Consider the following 17439-nt stretch of genomic DNA (forward strand, 5'->3'; position numbering starts at 1 on the left):
TGAGAAGGCGTCCATAGGATAAATTAGACTGCCACGGGTCCATGATACAAAAAAGGTTAGGAACCCTTCACATAGACAGTAGTACAATAATAGAAGGAGATTTGAATGTCTCTTTTTCAGTTTTGGACATATCTAACAGAAAGATAAATAAAAGCGAAAATTTAGGGTTGAACAAATGGCTGGAGAAATTTGGAAATGAGCAGGAAAGCTAAAATACTTATGGCATCTCGTGAATGGGATAGCTAAAGAACATACATATTTTTAAGCAACACATGGAACTTTTACCAAAATTGACAATGTATTAGAGAACAGAAATATTACAAATAAATGTAAAAAGGCAGAAACAGTAAACACATTGTTTACAGACCATAATGCAATAAAAATAGTAATCAGTTCAGGGAATACAAACAAAATACAGACCTAAATGTACGCATAATAATGAAATCCTAAATGATGAGTCATTCAAAAACAAAGCATAGAAACAATATTACATGAAAAACAGTTATAATGATGAAACAACACACCAAAATTTCTGGAGTGCTGCTAAAGCATTTCTCAAGGGAAAAATATATCCCAAATATGATATAATTACATACACATACATAAACAAAACAGAAGAGGAAAGGATTCATTAATTGAATATATATTTTTAAGAATTAGAAATCCAACAAATAAAACAAAAATAAACAGAAAAGAGAGATTCAAAATTAGAGGATTAATAGATAAATCAGAAATTGAAAAGGCTGTAGAAGTGAAAAAAATTAACATAATTATAAAAACCTTTAGCTAACCTGATTAAAAAGAGGGCATATAATCAGATCAACAAAATAACAAATGAACAAGGTGAAATCACAACAAACCTAGAAGAAACAAAAAAGAATTTTCATAATCTACTACTCTAAGAAAATAGAAATCACAAAAGAAATAAAGGATTACCTTTAAGAAAAATAACAAAAGACTGAAATAATCCAAACTCAGAAAAGTATATAGAACTAGCTATTTAGAAAGAAAGAAAGAAAGAAAGAAAGAAAGAAAGAAAGAAAGAAAGAAAGAGAGAAAGAAAGAAAGAAAGACAGAAAGACAGACCACCAAAGAAAAAATTCCTGGTCCTAATCTATTTATAGAATTCTATCAAACTTTTAAAGAATAAATTAAAGGGAAGATGGTGGAATAAGACAGGAAATACTGGGCTCTCCAAAATTCTCCCAACAAACAAGATAAAACATTGCCTCAAAGTAAACTTTGAGTGGCAGAAATAATTAAAAGTTAAGGTAAAGCAATTATCTTCCTAAGACAACTTGGGAAGACCTTAGGAAAGACCCAGCCTCCTAGGGAGGAGGTTTGGCCTGATCAAAGTACAAACGCCTCCTGGAAGACTCTACTGAATCAACAAACAACAAGCTCTGGGGGCATCTGTGTTGGGGTGACAGCTTGGGCTTCAGAAATTTTCACCTCATGAACAGTGTAGGGGTCAGACAGATTAAAGGACCCTCTGCTGTCATAAGATGCCAGGCCCAGGTATGCTGATCAGACTGGATCCCAGCCATAGTCATGGCCCAGGGTGGAGAGAAGTGCTTGAGGCCCAGCCTCAAGAGAGAGCTCAGAAAACAACAGTATGAAAAACCTGAAGCCTGAGGCATCATTCCCCATACCTTGGGACTAGAACCTGACCATAACAATAAGCTGCTAAAAACATAATAATAAGTAAGCAAAGGAGAAAGAACCGGCCCATAGATAGTTACTATGGGGACAGAGAAGATCTGGGTTTATACTCAGAAGATAGTGAAGTTTAAAAAAAGCCACTACTATTTCAAAGAAAAATGTCAAATGATCACAAACCCAAAAAGAGTTCATAGAAGAACTTTAAAAAGAGTTTAAAATCAAGTAAGAGAGGTTAAGGAAAAATTAGAAGAAAAAAAAGCAATCCAAAAAAATCAAGAAAATTATGAAAAGAAAGTCAACTAATGGGAAAAGGAGATCCAAGAACTTTCCTTAACTCCTTGAAAACTAGAATTGGGCGAGGGGCAGGGCCAAAATGGTAGAGTAAAAGCAGTGACTTGCTTCAGCTCTCCCCCCAAACTCCTCCAAATACCTGTAAAAATGGCTCTAAACAAATTCTAGAGCAGCAAAATCCACAACAAGGCAGAGTGAAACAAATTTCCAGCCCAAGACAACCTGGATGGTTGAGGAGAGAAGCACAGTTCAGCGTGGGCCGTGCAGGCAAAAACATGGCCTCAACGAACCTGGAACAGTCCTCAGGGGACTGAATAAAGGGGAGCTGTGGCAGTTCATGGGGAAGCTAATGACATTATAAGACACCAAGAAATAATAAAACAAAATCAAAAGAATGAAAAATTAGAAGACAATGTGAAACGTCTCATTAGAAAAACAACTTATCTTGAGAATAAACTGAGGAGATACAATATAAGAACTGCTGGACTACCTGAAAGTTATGATTTTTAAAAGTCCAGATATGATATTATAAGAAATTATTGAGAGAAATTACCCTAAGGTTCTAGAATGAGAGGGTAAAATAGAAATTTTAAAAATCCATCATAAGGGGAAAATACTGCAAGCAACAAGAAAAAAACAATTTAAATACTATGGAGTTATGGTCAGGATAATACAAGATCTAGCAGAGTCTACATTAAATAGATATATATTTATAAATAAATAATAATATATCATATAAATATATATTAAATATATAAATATAAAATAAATAGTATTACTATAACGGTAGGGGACTTTAAGCATCCCCTCTCAGAATTAGGTAAATCTAACCAAAAAATAAATAAGTAAGAAATTAAGAAGGTGAATAGAATCTTGGATAAGTTAGATATGATAGATATATGGAGAGAACTGAATGGGAATAGAAAGGAATATACCTTTTTCTCAGCAGTACATGATACCTTTACAAAACTGACCATATATTAGGGCATAAAAACTTTAGTTAAGTGCAGAAAAGCAGAAATATTAAATGTATCCTTTTCAGATCACAATTCAATAAAAATTATATTCAATAAGGGGCCATGGAAACAGATTAAAAATTTATTGGAGACTAAACAACCTAATCTTAAAGAATGAGTGGGTTAAAGAACAAATCATAGAAACAATAAATAATTTAAGAGAATGACAATAATAAGGCAAAATATAAAAACCTATGGGGTGCAGGAAAGGTAGTAATCAGAGGAAAATTTACATTTCTAAATGCTTATATCAATAAAACAGAGAAAGAGCAGACCAATGAATTGGGTAGGCAATTTAAAAAACTAGAAAATTAAAAATCCCCAATTAAACATCAAATTGGAAATCTTAAAAATTAAAGGTGAGATTAATAAAACTGAATGTAAGAAAACCACTGAATTAATCAATAAAACTAGCAGTTGGTTTTATGAAAAGAAAACAATAAAATAGATAAACTATTAGTTAATGATTTTTAAAAAGAGAGAAGAAAACAAAATCATTAGTATTAAAAATGAAAAGGGTGACTATATCACTAATGAAAATGAAATCAAAGCAATTATAAGGCATTATTTTGCCCAATTATGTGGCAAGAAATTTAACAATTTAAGTGAAATGAATAATATTTACATAAATATAAACTGCCTAGATTAACAGAAGAGGAAGGAGAATATCTAAATAAACCTAGTTTAGAAAAAGAAATTGAACAGGCCACAAATGAGCTTCCTGAGAAAAAAGCATCACGACCAGATGGATTTACAAGTGAATTCTACCAAAGATTTAAAGATCAACTAATTCCAATAAAATTAAATTATTTGGAATGATAGGCAAAGAAGGAGTCCTGCCAAACTCCCTTTGTGAAACAAATATGGTATTGATACATAAACCAGGAAGAACAAAAACAGAGAAAGAAAATTACAGACCCATTTAACTAATGAATATAAATGCAAAAATCCTAAATAAATTACTAGCTAGGAGACTACAACAACATATTATAAAGATTATACATTATGACCAATTGGGATTTATGCCAGGAATGCAGGTATGGTTTAATATATGGAAAATTATTAACATAATTGATTATATCAATAACAAAAGTAATAACAATCATATGATTATAACAATAGATGCAGAAAAACCTTTTGATAAAATACAATATTCATTCCTATTAAAAACACTTGAAAGTATAGGCATAAATGGATCTTTCCATAAAATTATAAGAAGTATCTGCCTAAATCTATCTGCAAGTATTATTTGTAATGGGGATAAGCTAGACGCCTTCCCAATAAGATCAAGAGTGAAACAAAGATGCCCACTGTCACTAATATTATTCAGTATTGTATTAGAAATGCTAGCAATAATGATTGAACATGTATAGCCTTTATCAAATTGCTTACTGTCTGTCTCAAGGAGAGAGAGAAAAAAATTTGGAACTCAAAAAAAATTTTAAATGAATGTTTAAAATTGTCTTTTCACGTAACTGGGAGAAAATAAAATATTAATTTAAAAAAGAAATGCTAGCAATAGCAATAAAGAAGAAAAAGAAGCTGAAGGAATCAGAATGGGCAATGAAGTAATAAAACTCTCTTTTTTGCAGATGATTTGATGAGATACTTGGAAAATCCAAAAGATTCAACTAAAAAGTTAGTGGAAACAATTAATAACTTTGGCAAAGTAGCAGGATATAAACTAAACCCACATAAATCATGGGCATTTCTCTATATCACCAGCAAAACCCTAAGAAAAGATAGTAAGAGATACCCCATTTAAAATAACTGTAGACAGTAAAAATGCCTGGGACTATACCTACCCAAATGAATTCAGGAACTACACAGACATAATTATAAAATATTTTTTATACAAATAAAGTCAGATTTAAATAATTGGAGAAATATTAATTGTTCATGGGTAGGCAGAGCCAACATAATAAAAATGACAATTTTACCTAAACTAATCTATTCAATGCCATCCCAATTAAATTACCAAAAAATTATTTTACTAAGCCAGAAAAATAATAAAATGCATTTGAAAGAAAAAAGGTCAAAAATATCAAAGAATATCAAATTAATAAAAAAAAATTAAAGAAGAGGTTTAGCTGTACCAGATCTTAAATTATACTATAAGGCAGTAATTCTCAAAACTCTCTGGTACTGGCTAAGAAATAAAACAGCACACCAGTGTAACAGAGTAGGCATGCAATACACAGTAGCAAATGATTATAGTAACCTTATGTTTGACAAAAGATTTAAGCAAACATGTAAAGTAAAGATATAAAGATTTAGACTTTGGAGATAATAACTCATTATTTGGTAAAAATTGCTGAGAAAGCTGGAAAGCAGTCTAGCAGAAATTGGGCATAGACCAATATCTTACACCATTTACCAAGATAAGGTCAAAATGGATACATGACCTAGATATAAAAGGAGACATAATAAGAAAATTAGAACATGGAACATATTACCTATCAGACTTATTGATAGGAGAACAATTTACATAAAGAATGTTAAGACAAGAAAGACATAGCATTGTGAGGCGTAAAATGAATAATTTCAATTACATTAAATTTGAAAGGTTTTGTACAAATAAAACCAATGCAGCCAAGATTAGAAGGTAAGCAGAAAATTGGGAGAAAAATTTTATAGACAGTTTCTCAGATAAAGGTCTCATATCTCAAATATACAAAGAACTTTATCAAAATTTTAAGAATATAAGTCATTACCCAATTGATAAATGGTCAAAGAATATGAACAGGCAGTTTTTCAATGAAGAAATTATGTATTTATATATATATATATATATATATATATATATATATGTATATATACATATACATATATATGTATGTACATACGTGTGTGTGTATGTGTGTGTATTCATATGAAAAAATGCTCTAAATCACTATTGAATAGAGAAATGCAAATTAAAAGAAGTTAGCAATATCATCTTAAACCTATCAGATTGGCTAAAATGATAGAAGGGGAAAGCAACAACGTTGGAGGGGATATGGAAAAATTGGGACACCAATTCACTGTTGGTGGAACTGTGAACTGATCCAACCATTTTGGAGAGCAATCTAGAATTATGCCCAAAGAGTTATAAAACTGTGTATACCCTTTGACACAGCAATTCCACTATTAGGTCTGTTTCCCAAGGTGATTAGGGAAAAAGAGAAAACTTACATATTCTAAAATATTTATAGCAGTTCTCTTTGTGGTAGCAAAGAACTGGAAATAGAGGGGATGCCCCTCAATTGGGGAATGGCTAAACAAATTGTGATCTATGATTGTGGTGGAATACTACTATGCTATAGGAAATTATGAGTTGGTTGATTTTAGAAAAACATGCAAGAACTTACATGAACTAATGAAGAATGAAATGAGCAGAACCAAGAGAACTTTGTAACAGCAATATTGTTCTAAGAACAACTTTGAACAAGAAACGACTTTGGACGACTATGTCATTTTGAGTATTATACTCAAATCAACTACTTAGGACCTGTGAAGAAAGATATTATCCACATCCAGAGAAAGAACAGCTAAATAGAAGAATATATAGTATGTTTAACATGCATATGTATGTATATATATGTAGACATATACACGCACATATATAGACACACACATATTTGTGTCTAATGGCAATCTTCCCTATGGTGAGGTGGAGAGGGAGGGAGAAAAAAGTACACAGCAGAAAACAAAAGAAAACTTAGAAGGAAGCACAGAAAAGCAGGTAGCTTTGAAAACTATGTATAGTATTTATTACATAGTTTTTTTGCTTTTTTTTTTTTTAAGTGAGAGCAATTGGGGTTAAGTGACTTGCCCAGGGTCACACAAGCTAGTGAGTGTTACATGTCTGAGGCCGCATTTGAACTCAGGTCCTCCTGACTCCAGGGCCAGTGCTCTATTCACTGCGCCACCTAGCTGCCCCTACTACATAGTTTAAAAAAAAGGTAAAGTGTAAAATCAATTTTATCTTCCAAAAAAAAAAAAAAGTAAAGTGTGAAACGGAAATTCATGGTTTTATATTGAATCCTCTTTTTATGGTTGTGTTGCGTATATGGAAATGTTCTTTTTTCTCTTTTTCTATTTAAGTTCAAAATTAATAAAAAAAATTATTTTTTAAAAATTAATTTTTATTTTGAACTTAGGAAATAAATCAAGCATTTCCATAACAAAGTAGAATACAAAAACAGAGGATTGCACCCGATATTGCAGATCCATTACGTACAACTTACTGTTCCTTTCAAATATACAACAAAATTATCATGTAACTTTCTTTTCCCCCCTCCCCAACTTTGAGATGGCTACCATTAGACACAAATATGTGTGTGTATATATATATATACACACACACACACATACATACATATATATGTCAGGTTTTTCTCTAGATGCAAGTAACATCTTCCTTCATAGGATCTTTGTGGTGTTAATTTGAGTATTTATAATAGTCAGAATGACTTGGTTGCTCAAAGTTGTTCTTAAAACAATACTGTGGGGCAGCTAGGTGGTGCAGTGGATAGAGCACCAGCCCTGAAGTCAGGAGGACCTGAGTTCAAATCTGGCCTCAGATCAAACACTTGACACTTACTAGCTGTGTGGGCTAGTCACTTAACCCCAATTGCCTAAAACTAAAATTAAAAAAAAATACTGCAAAAGAGAATAGATTAATACCAACATTATACTTTTATGCTTTAAACAAAACTCTACAACGTATAGGTGTATAAGGGCATTTTATCACTAAAAATATCTATCTAAACCCAAAAGCAAGCACCATATACAATGGACTCACATCTTTTATGTATTTTAATTTTTTTCAATCAGTAAAAATGAGCTTTCTCTATCTCTCTACACCTAACTGCCTTCCCAAGTAATTAAGAATAAAATAAAAACAAAACTCCTACCATAAACATATACACCCAAACAAAACATGTCTGTCTGTCTGTCCGATATATTGATTATGTTCAGTTCTTCACTTCTCTATCAGGAGGTGAACAACATATTTCATCATTAGTCATATGGAATGGTGGTTGGTCATTACATTGATCAGAGTTCCTATAAGTCTTCCCAGGTTTCTCTGAAATCATACCCTTCAACATTCTTTACAACACAATAGGATTCCTTCACATTTATATGCCATAACTTGTTCAGCCACTCCCCATTTATGGACACCCCATAAGATTCCTATTCTTTGACACCTCAAAAAAATCCATAAATATTTATGTTTATCTTTAGGCTTTATTTTGTTTCCCTCCATTAATCTACCCTTGCTCTAATTAGGTTCATACTAATATCTTACACTACATTCCACAATAAATTCAAAATGGATATGCAACCAAAATATTAAAGATTATATCATTAAAAAATTAAAACATATCATATTATTTTCACAGCTATGAGTAGGAAATGCAGTCTTGACCAAATAAGGGATAGAGATAATTACCAAAGATAAAACAGATAATTTTCATTATATAAAATTGAAAAGCATCTACGTAAATAAAATTAATGCATCTAGGATAAGGAGGGAAGTAATCAAATGGAAAAAAATATTTGTATCAAATTTCTCTGATGAGGGAATGGTTTCCATCAAAAGTCACCTCTTCCCCCAATAGTCAAGTAGTCAAAGGATAATAATAAACAGTTCTCAAAAGAATTGCAAATTATTAAGATAGTTAATATTATCTCATATTTATGAATGTTCCAAATCACTAATAACATAATGAATGTCAATCAAAACAACCCTAGAGTTTTGTCACTCAACCAGCAACTTGGCAAAGGTGATCAAATACACAAATGGTGTATCCCCCTTTCCTATCTTATACTTGTAAACATGATTTTTTGAATCCAAGGATAAAACTTTACATTTATTTGTTAAATTTAATCTTTTTTGAAATTTAACAGATCATTACTTGAAGTCAAAGAAAGGATTTATTCAGAATGATATAGAAAGTACTCAAACTGGGACTTGAATCCAGGTCTTGTGGCTCCAAGTCTAGTGCTGTTTCTAATATACCACAGTATCTCCCTAGAAGTTAATAGGATTTTAAAAGTTAGGATGAAATCCAACAGCCTCCTTTTATATATGAGATTTACTTAAGACACAGAGAGTATAGCGGACAGACCAATGGATTTGGAGTTACAACACTGGTCTTCAAATCCCAGTTCTGTACCTTACTACTTTTGTAATCCTGAGCAAACCACTTGATTTCCCTGTTCCTCAATTTTCTATAAATTTACATTCTAGATGATCTATATGGTGTCTTCCAGGTCTAAATCTGAGTGTCAGACTTGCCTGAGCTCACACAGCTAGAAAGTGGCAGACCTGGGCTCCAAATCTATGTATGTGATATCATACTAACTCCAATATTCTTATGACTACGGCCTCACTTCACCATCCCTCATCATCAATACACTTTTACTGAGCTCCTACTTCATGCAAAAAACTGTGCTACAGGGCAGCTAGGTGGAATAGGGTGGATAGAGCACTGGCCCTGGAGCCAGGAGGACCCGAGTTCAAATTTGGCTTCACACACTTGATACTTACTAACTGTGTCACCCTGGGCAAGTCACTTAATTCCATTACCTAGCCCCCAAAAAAACCAAAAAACACAAACTATGCTAGCTACTGAAAATACAATAATGATTTAAGGGTAGAGTTATGAATGGATATATAAAAGTTTCTTCCTAATGTTTGTTATTAATTATTTCAAATATTAGGGACCTAGTATCTATATATCTTGATTTTTTAGAGATGCAAAGATATCTTTAAAGTCTTTTATTTTGGACATCCAGAATCTAATATGGTATTCTTCAATGTGAGGATAAATTCTTATTATTTTTTTGGTCTATCTCTCCATAATTTTGCAGGTCACAGATTTTGTCAGAGGGGGAGCAGAGGACAGCACTCTATCTGCTATGCCACACTACTTCTATAAATTCAACGCTACCTCTATATGTTCAATATTAGAAAAAAACAATTAAATTTCCCAACAGTATCTGGGATAAAGTATGCCTAATATCATGCCTCTATTATTTGACAAAATATTAAAATATTAGCTATAGCAATAAGACAAAAAACACCTAGTGAATAAGCATTGGCAAATAAGAGGTTAAAAAAAACCACCTCTATTTGCAGACAATATAATGCTTCTTTGGGAATCAACTCAAAAATGAACAAAAGGGATGAAAAGTTCTTAATTTATATTTATCTGAAATTCTGATGACACAAATATAAGTTACCTCAACGAAGCAGAATAAAGAAAGCTACATAAAGAGACTAATGTAGATTCATAGTGAACTCACATTGTTTTCTCTTGAAAATTCTCTTCACATTTTTAATTTTACTATATTTTATTAATATTTTTCTTTCAGCTCTCTCTTGTGTGTCCCTGTTAGAATGTAAGCTCTTTGTGGGCAGGAACTGTCTTTTTGCTTTTATTTGTATCCCCAGAGTATAGCAATGCCTGGCATATAGTAAGTGCTTAATAAATGCTTGTTGCCTTTTATTGATGTCTTTCATTTTTACATCACAGTCACTTCCCACATACTCCCTGCAGATGAACTCTACTTTGTGACAAAGAAAAGCAATTAGGCAATAACATCCAATAGGCTGTATCTGCTAATGTGTAAAATATTTTGTTCTAGTAGGTTCCTACCCTTCTGCCATGATGGAGAAAGTGTCTTACATTACCTCTTTTCAAGGTTCACTGGTTTTTCCATTACTTAGGTTTAGGTTCCTTTTAATGATCTTTTCTTTTATGTTTCTACAGTCATTTTAGATATTATACCCTTTGTGCTGCTTGTTCTACTCTATCAGTTCATACAAGTGTTCCCACATTCCTCTGTATTTTTCTTACTGCACAAGAATATTCCATCATTTTCATATGCCATAGTTTTTTTTCAGCCATTACCTATTTTGCATCCATTTTGTTTCCAGTTCTTTGTTATCACAGATCATTGCTATGAATATTTTGGCATATACTGACTCTTTGCTTCTGTCTTTGACTGCTTTGGAGTATATGCCAACTAGTGGTATTGCTAGATCAAAGACTATGGTCAGGAAAGTTTAGACACTTCTCTTTCATAAGTGTGTAAACAGTTGGACCACTTTATAGCTCTACCATCCGTGTATCAGTGTGTCTGTCTTTCTACAGTTCCCTCTAACACTGACTTCCCATTTTTGTCATCTTTTCCAATCTACATGGCATAAGATGAAATCTCAGCATCGTCTTAATTTATATTTATCTTATTATTCACGATTTGGAATGTTTTCATGTAGTTACTTGTAGTTTGCCATTTTTCTTGAAAATTATTTGTTCATGTTCTCTGAATACTTACCTATTAGAAAATGTTAGATATTTATAATAATTCCCAGTCTGTTTTGGTTATCAAACTATTATTGGTGATATTTGAAGCAAATATTTTCCCACTCTGTAATTTCTCCTCTAATTCCTTCTTCATTGATTTTATTTGTACAAAAAGTTTTTTAGCGCTATGCAATCAAAATTGCTTATCTTATCTTTTATGACCTTTACTCTACTACCTTGGGCAGCCAGGTGATACAATGCATATAGTGCTGGCCCTGGAATCAGGAAGACTCTTCTTCATGGGTTCAAATCCAGCCCCAGACACTTACTAGCCATGTGAAGCAGGGCAAGTCACTTCACGTTGTTTATCTCAGTTTCTTCATCTATAAAATGAGTTGGAGAAGGAAATGGCAAACCACTCTAGGATCTTTGCCAAGAAAATCCCAAATGGGGTCATGAAGAATCAGACACAACTGAAATAACTGAAGAACAACAACATTCCACTACCTTAGATTTTTAAAAAGATGAAAGAAGTCAGGATGTAAAGATAGGTAACTGAGGATGGATACAAAATAATGGCATGGTACTATAAGAATAAAAGTAAGACTACTAAAACAAAATAAGCTGAGGCTGGCAATGAATGCCATGAACAATGAAGAGAGATAGGGCAAAGATGGTTAGCTATACTGAGGACAAAAGGAAGATCAAAAGGATGGGACCACAGCTTGGAGGAAAGGGATTATGAAGAGAAGATAAAGCTGCTCAACTCCTATTACGCTTCTGTTTTCTCTACCAAGATGATCTTCAGACTGAGGATGAAACAAAAAAATATTAATAGGGAATAAAAATCGCAGATAGAGATGGTAAGAAAAGAGTATTTAATTGCCCTCAATAAGTTCCAAGTCACCAAGCCTAGCAAAACTACAACCCAGGACATGAACAGAAAGGATCTTTGTTATTCTCTTTGTTATTCATAATAACAACTGGCCTCTCTGATCTCAATTTTGAATCTTTGAACATCTGTGATCTCTCTAGACTCTCTGTCATGAAGATTTTTTCCCACTATTACTCTTCCCCACTCTGAAATATTCTTTAGTGTTTGTAATTCTCCCAATATGTAAAGCACTCCCCTTTCTGTCTAAAAGCAGCATTGTTTTTACCAAATGCACTTTTCAATTCTTTCATATCCTTACTACTTAAGAGGTTGAAGTTTTATACTGCAGTCCTTAATCGTGTGCTTGCCATCTCTTCCCCATCATTCTTTAAACGCAATAACACAGAAAGACCCACAAAGTGTGAATTATGAAGAATATACAGTTATACAATCTAGCATTTGCCTAATAATTTTTTTCAGCTGCATCACCGTTACCCATTATGTTTGTGATGGAGTCTATTATAGTGGCAAGCAGAGCAATATAACGTACTTAAGGAAATGTAGAATGTCAGGAAACCTAAACAACTATCTCACCAGCAATAATTTATTAAAATTCAAAAGGTAGTTAGTTACAGGGTAGAAAAATATACCTACTTTGTAAAAATAATAAATAGATCCAGAAGTGAGAAGCATAATAGCTAAATGAGTATCATGGTATTGCATATTTTTGTGTGTGTGCTGAAAAGATTGTTCAAACATTTCCCCTGGTATCTTTAACTATCACCAGTAAGCAACTCATATTAAAAGTTCCCTTATTTTTGTAAAGATGCTAAATGTGTTTTTATCTTACATACTTTATAATTTTAGTTCATAGGTGATGAAAAGGATAAGATTTTAAATTAGCATCACTATACATTTTGCTTAAGGGATTATGCTTACTCAAATGGTAACCACCGCATTATGCATAAAGGAGTTTAATAGACATGCATGAAATCTGCAAGGAAATTAGAAAATATTTAATAATCTCTAAATACTGAGTAAGCCTTCCTATAAATCAAAAGGAAAATTATAAATAGGAATATATATATGTAAAAGTATAATATAGTATGTTATGTTGCATACAAACATGGATCCTGTTAGTAGGTACCATGTGTCATAAGGTGTTATACTCTGCACTGCTATGTCAAAACTAAATGAGGGATACAAAAAGACCAATATGCTAGTGTACATAATCAAGGCTGAACTGTCACTGTCAGGGACATTTTAAAATTCACAACATGGTTTAGGGCTGTTATTACGATTAGTACCTCCTGAGAAATGCTTGATTGCTACCAATTTTTACCAAATTATAACCTGTGCTAAAATGCAAACTGACTTCATGACTCTTTTGTAAGAATTATCTTTCTTACATTCACTAACATCGATCAGATTGCTAGTTTTGATCCACTTAAAACTTGTATCTTCTACAGGGGGAAAAAGTAACAATGAAAGGTGTTGGGTTTTTTTTTTAATTAAAACATGAAGATATTAAGCTGAATAACCTAAATCCTACCTTTTCTTTAGCAGATACCATTACATAAACAAAAGAGTTTCAGTGCATTACAAGTAGAATGCATAGTGCTAAAAATATTCTTTACGTAACATATGATCTTAAGGTTTAAGCCACAGCTCTTAGGCAATTTGAAGGATACATTTTACTATTTTCCTCAAAAACTGTCCTTCTAAAATTGAGAGGATGCCCATCAATTGGGGAATGGCTGAGCAAGTTGTGGTATATGAATGTAATGGAATATTACTGTGCTATAAGAAATGATGAACAGGCTGACTTCAGAAACACCTGGAAAGACTTATATGGTCTGATGCTGAGTGAAGTGAGCAGAACCAAGAGAACTTTGTACACAATAACAGCCACATTGTGCGATGACTAATATTGTTAAACCGAACCCTTCTCAGCATTACAAGGATCTAAGACATCTCCAAAGGCCTCGTGATGGAAAATGCTATCCACATCCAAAGAAAGAACTATGGAAGTTGAATCGCTATCATTTTTTTTCTCTTCTGTTGAGGTTTGTTTCCTCTTTCTAATGGTTCCTCCTATTGGTTTTAATTTTTACTTACAACTTCACTAATGTGAAAATGTGTTTAATAGGAATGTAAATGTATAGCCTATATGAGATCGTGTGCCATCTTGGGGAGGGTGGTGGGGAGGAAGGGGGAGAAAAATTTTCAACTCAAAAGCATATGGAAGTGATTGTTGATAAATCAAAATAAATTAATAAAATTTTTTTTAAAAATTATCCTATTACTTAAGCTTTAAAATGGAACTTTCTGAACAAAGACACAGGACAAACTTATTAAGGAATGTATGAGGAAAAAATTATTCTTCTTTGATAGCTGACACTTTCAGTAGTTTTTAATTTTCTCAACTATCAGAGCAATCTTCTTGAGGTTGTAAACTATGAGGCTGACATCAATAACAATTTCTTTTTTATGTACTACGAGAAGCTCCTAAATAGCACATGCAACAATTAGGTAGACTGATGTATTAAATGTTTACTAGAATATTTTCCCCAACTGCCAATAACACACTAGAGTAGTAAACACAGAAACACAACCAGGCATATCTATATATCCTTTTTTCTAGGAATGGTATAAGAATTCCATTACTTTAGGGGTGCTAAATACTTTGTAGAATCTATATTAACCTTACATATTCTTTCTTTGCATTACAGTTTCAAAGATGGACATTGACTCCTCCAGAACTTCTGAATATTATCAAGTCACCAGTTCATAAACCAATAAAAACAGGACAAGGCAAACGACCTTCATCTAGGTTTGTAGTGAAGGTTCTTACTTGCCAGTATAAGAACCACGTGTAACTTTGGGCAGTTAACTTCATTCCTAGCAGCCCATTTCCTCTGTAAAATGAGTAGGGTTTATAGATGATTACTAAGGTCTCAAACCCTATAATCGTATCAGGGATATTTATGGCCCATGTCACAGGTTTCCCCAACTTCCTTCATAGAGCTGGGATTTAGCCATTAAGAACTGATAGTGAGGTCTTCCAAACTCATCTTATCCTTCAAGATTATGAGTACTTATGGGCCAATCAATCAACCAAACAATAAGGACTTACTGAGTGCCTACTACAGAACCAGCTAGGTTTGTGCCAATTAAAACAGATAACACCAAACAGCCTTCATTTAGGTTGGGGATTCAAGATTTACATAACAAACAATCAGTAACAATGGATCCTACCATCAACCCACTTAAAGAAAATCATTCTTTTTCAGATAGACTGAAAACCGGCCATAAACAATGTTTACAATTCTAACAAAGTTAAGAAAAGGAAACTATGTCATTCTGTAAACTTCACTGAAAGAGCAAAACACAACCATTTCCTCCAGCTCTACATCAGTGATCCTGAATCAAGTAGTTCTGCCTTTTCTCTATTATCTGTTATTATCATTCCATCTACCCTGAGCAGTAGGCCTATCCCTTTTTAAATCTCCTCTTCCACACCTGCAACATAGCTTAAAACAAATAAACATTTTATCATCTCCAGTTTTCCTTATCAGTCTAAGATCACTCTAAGCTTTACTGTCAAATCTATAAGGAAAGAATTTATGACCAAACAAGACAGAGCATTACAAGATTTAAAGTGGATAATTTTCATTATATTAAATTTTAAAAGTTTTTGCACAAATAAAATTAAGGCAACCAAGATTAGAATGAAAGCAGAAAGCTAAGGGGAAAAGTTTACAGCAAGTATCTCTGATAAAGGCCTAATTTCTAAACCATATAGAGAACTGAGTGAAATTTATAAGAATACAAGTCCCCATTTGATAATGGTCAAAGGATGTGAATAGGCAGTTTTCAGACAAAGAAATCAAAGCTATCTAAACATGTGAAAAAATGCTCTAAATCACTATTAGAGAAATGCAAATTAAAACAACTCTGAGATACCACCTCACACCTAGCAGAATTGGCTAATATGACAGAAAAGGAAAATGATAAATGTTGGAAGGGATGTGGGAAAACTGAATCACTAACACACTGTTGGTGGAGTTGTAAACTGATCCACCCATGCTGGAGAGCAATTTAGAACTATGCCCAAAGGGCTATAAAATTGTACAAACAATTTGACCCAGCAATGCCACTACTAGGTCTGTATCTCAAAGAGATATAAAAAAGGGAAAGGACCTATTTGTAAAAAAATATTTATAGCAGCTCTTTTTGTGGAAGCAAAGAATTAGAAATTGAGAGGATATCCATCAGCTGGAGAATGGCAGAACAAGCTGTGGTATGACTATAATGAAATACTATTGTGCTATAAGAAATGATGAGCAGGATGATTTCAGAAAAACCTGGACTTATGTGAACTGATGCAGAATGAAGTGAGCAGAATCAGAAAAACATTGTACACAGTAATAGCAATACTGTATGATGATTGACTATGAATGATTTAGCTATTCTCAGAAATACAATCATCCATGACAGTTCCAAAGGATTCATGATGAAAAATGATATCCACGTCCAGAGAAAGAACTGACGGAATCTGAATGCAGACCAAAGCATACTATTTTTCACTTTATTTCTTGTGTTTTTTGTTTTTGGTCTGTGTATTCTTTCACAACATGACTAATATGGAAATATGTGAAGCTGATTTTTTGAACTCGTGAAAATCTTGACATTTATCCCTACTAAATTAAATTTTATTATAGTCAGTCAAATGTTCCAATGTGTCAAGACCTTTTTGGATGCTAATTTTTTCATCCAATGTGTTAGCTGGCTGTTAATAAGATTAGGTTGACATGACCTTTTCTTGAAACTGTGCTGCCTCTTTGTGACCACTGCTTAGCTTTTTGTATCAGTTCATTAACTGTGACTTTGATAAAATCCTTTCTAGAATTTTACCAGGAATTGAAATCAAGTTCACTGGTCTATAATTTGAAGACACAATACTCCCACTTTAAAAAACATTTAGACAATATTTAACCTTCTCCAGTTCTATGTTAGCTCTTTTGTTTTTCATCATCTTTTAAACATCACTGACATTGGCTCAGCAATCACAGCTAATGTAATTCATCTTGACCAAGGTGCATTCAAATCCTAGCCTTTTTTCTCACTACCTGTATGCACTTAGATAAATCCCTTAACCTCTCTGGTCTGAAATTTCCTCATCTGTAAAATGAAGGCATTTGACTAGATGGCTTCTGTGGTTTCCTCCAGCTCTACATCAGTGATCCTGTGACTGACTGATTCATAAAAGGCAACCAGGTGGTCTTCTACCACC

This window comes from Phascolarctos cinereus, unplaced genomic scaffold, assembly GCF_003287225.1.
Source record: "Phascolarctos cinereus isolate Bilbo 61053 unplaced genomic scaffold, phaCin_HiC Scaffold_8;HRSCAF=390, whole genome shotgun sequence".
Taxonomy (NCBI): Eukaryota; Metazoa; Chordata; class Mammalia; order Diprotodontia; family Phascolarctidae; genus Phascolarctos; species Phascolarctos cinereus.